The 3,580-nt window shown below is 32.2% G+C and overlaps 1 long non-coding RNA gene across 2 annotated transcripts; it reads left to right on the forward strand.

The window, feature by feature from the left end:
* Positions 1-817: 817 nt before the first annotated feature.
* On the forward strand, positions 818-3,580 carry LOC126702978 (uncharacterized). Of its 2 annotated transcripts, XR_007647903.1 has the most exons (3): positions 888-1,188; positions 2,088-2,149; positions 3,360-3,580. It is a non-coding gene; the product is annotated as an uncharacterized LOC126702978 (long non-coding RNA). The 2 variants fall into 2 exon arrangements; XR_007647902.1 differs by having other exon boundaries at positions 818-1,188; positions 2,088-3,580.

Raw genomic sequence — 3,580 nt, forward strand, 5'->3', positions numbered from 1 at the left:
CTCCTTTGTGGACATCCCTCAAGATGTAATGGGACTCATCTGGAGTCAAACACCTCAAATAGGGCTAAGAGAAACCCCTTTTATACAACACCTTGTGTAACACCCCGACCCAATTTTTATAATTAAACTATGTGTTTAAGTGGTTAAGTATTATTAATATTTTAAACCACTTACTTACAAAAATTAATATAAGAGTATTTAATAAGCAATAATGCCATTGAATGAGAATTGTAAAGATTATAAATAATTGAATGGCCATTTGTATTATATATATATACACACACACTAATTATCTACAAAACTATATTAAGTGGTTAAGTTTTGAGATATATATATATATATAGTTGTGGTGTTTTAACTATGTATGATGCATGAGATATTATAGTGGAAATTCCACCCACGTGCAATCAATTGAAATTCAACACATGTAAAGCCTAGAACCATGCATGATGACAAACCCCATAGACCAAGACTTGGCCATGCAATCACCAAGCTCCACCTCGCTTCTTCCTTGACTTTTGTCAGGACAAACATCCAAGAAGCCTCTCCATTTCCACCGGTCCATGCAAAATCAGAATTCTCACCTCTAACTTTGCACTCTTTTCTCTTAAGGAAAGTGCTAGGAACTCTCTTAAGTCCCTTTTGTCAAATCCATGGGTCCACACTTTGAAAGAAAGACAAGACTCCATCCTAATTCTTCTTTTATGCTCTCTCAAAGTAATTAGAACATATATCCTCTTTTAATGTGACGGATATAACTTTATAAAGGTAAGGATATATATATATATATATATATATATATGTACGTATATGCAAAGTGATATTATTTTTGTAGAAAAGTGTGAGTGTGAATGCAAGAAATTATTTTGTAGGAAAGTTTGAGTGTGAATGCAAGAAAGTTGAAAAGTGGGTGTGATTTTTCTTTCCCTAGCCATACACATATCCACCCCAAATTTTCCACATCTCTTATCTCTTTTGCTGCCCCAAAAGTCTTCTCCTTGCCTTATTTTCTTGGCTGCATCAGATCAAAATTCCAGCCCCTCTTTCCCTACTCTTTTCCTTGTTCTTTGTTTCTTTCTTCTCCCCTTCTTACGTGGCAGCCCTCCCTCTCTCACCAAAGCAAAATATCTCTCACTAAAGAAGAAATTAAAGGGTTAACACTAAAGTTTCAGCTTCAAATTGTTGGGGGTAAGTAATCAAAACTTCATTTATTTATTTTTACTTCTTTATCCTCTATCCTGATTTTAGAGGCTAAACTATGATTCTGTGTTAGTGATTGAAATTTTGATGATATTTTGATCAATTGAATACTTATTAAAATATTTTAATATGTATACTATAGGTATAAAAATACCCAAATGAAATTAAGGCCTATTGCTATTTTTATGATGATTTTGTAAGAATATGTACTGAAGCTGTCTCTGTGACAGATTTGATGTTTACAACAAGAAAAATATATATTAAATCATATTCTGTGAATTAGGATTCTAGGAGTAGTTTTTATGAATTCTAAGACACACATGGTTGTTATGGAAGTGGTCTCACAGAATTTGGATTAACATAAAAATAATGGTTTAATTTTTAAGTTGCAAGAAATTCTGTCAGGACAAATTTGAGTATGCTGTCTTGCGTGATTTTTAGTAAATCATGGGCTTATGCTTTGACTCCGAAATTTTTATGGTATATACTGGAAATACAGGGGAGTAGTTATGTAAAATTTCATGACAATTGGAGGTGTGTGGACATCCCGTTTGTATTTTACAAATGGAGCATATGCTGCTGAAATGAGCAGTGAACGACATATGCTAGATCTGATTTTGTGGATTTAATTCTAAAACTAGGGTAAATATTTTGAGCTATAATTTAATATGCTCATTATTTGGTATGTTAGAATCATATATAAATTTTATGAATTGGTTTCTCTATGATTATTACATCATGTTGTCTGATGAATGTATTTTGTATTTGTGGGAACCTCTTTGAGGTGGGATTAGGACTTCCTTGATTCTTAGAGATAGGCTTTGAGATGAATGTGAAGTTTATGATAAGGAATTATAGATAGTAATAAGCTTTGATATTTGGTTTAGGTGTTACCAGTATCCAAGTCAAAGCTCCTTCGACTTTAGGCTCTCGGTTCCTCTGCTTTCAGGTAATGGATAAGTTATATGGGCATTTGGTAAGTCATGAGGTTATTTTAAAGTATATTATGCATTAAAATGTTTTTTATTAGAGATATGGCATGTAATAATTATTCTAACAAAGATGTGTTCATGCATTTTCGAAACTCTACGTATATGATTTAAGCCTTTTGGTGCTATTACTAATTTCCACGAACATGATGTTTAAAGAAAAGAATGAAAATGCTATTATTATGAAATGTTATGCAAAATAAGAAATTTCAGTATGATGTAAAGTATGAAATGTTTTCGGGTTATGTCCTATGGTGATTTGAACTCTGCTAGTAGGGGTTAATTACTAGCTTTTCATGGAAAATGTTATATAATTGGCCATTAAGTGGGACTGGCTCTGTTGTACCCGCCCCTTGTTGGTTACGCCAATTTGTGGGGGAAGCCAACCTACCCCCATGGTTGGAAGATATGTATTATGATGTAATCCTGGGAATACCTGGCATTGTGGGGAATGTTGGATGCCTAGCACCGTGGTGCTAGAAGCCTCCCAAATAAGTACAGACTTATCAGATATAGACTAACCAATAAGTTATTTATGAACAGCTATATTATGTTATTAATCATGAAAGAACGATTTTGTTAAATGCATTGTGAAAAATTAAAAGCTCTCATGAAAATAAGAAGTTTCTGATGAAAAGAAAGCTGTTCATTAAAGATAAAAGTTTCTGAAGTTCTATTGTGCTATAAAGATAAAACACTGAGGAAAGTGCAAGTTATGTTTGAAAGTTATCAGATACCTGTTCTTTATGAAATGTTAAGTTTTATGACTATGAAAGTTATAATATTTTTCGGGAAAATGTTTATAAAGAAAAATTTTCTTATCGGGTCAAGATGTTTCTAGTTTAATACAAAGTTGCCGATTATCTGATTTAAGTTAAAATAATTATTTTGCAATGAGAATATACATATGGTGACTTTGTAGGAAATGAAAGAAGTTTAATCTGAAAGGTTTTGGTAATATTAACCTGATAAGAAAAAAGGAGAACAATTTTTTTCTATGAAGAGCGTATAAGCTATTATTATGAATAGTATAAAATACTATGCATGAAAAGATGTTCTCCTATTCGAATATTCATAGAATGAAATGATCTGATTTACATGCATCCTTATTGAATTCTCATATATCTTACCTTTACTAAGCTGTGTAGCTCACCCCCTCCACTCTTTCAGTTAGCAGGTTTTATTTTGGAGCAGAGAGAACCTTAGTCGAGTTTGGAAGGAGCTGGTTTTAGTTTTATATGTATAGATCCTAAATTAGCAATATGATGTTTAGATTTGTAGCATTGTGTATTTTAGGATCTAATGAAAGTGTATACCTTAAAGGTGAAAAATACCTTTTAGTCCCTACATTTTCAGGCGATTCTCATTTTAGTCCCTACATTTTATTTTTA

The sequence above is a fragment of the Quercus robur genome, chromosome 10 (assembly GCF_932294415.1).
Source record: "Quercus robur chromosome 10, dhQueRobu3.1, whole genome shotgun sequence".
Lineage (NCBI taxonomy): Eukaryota > Viridiplantae > Streptophyta > Magnoliopsida > Fagales > Fagaceae > Quercus > Quercus robur.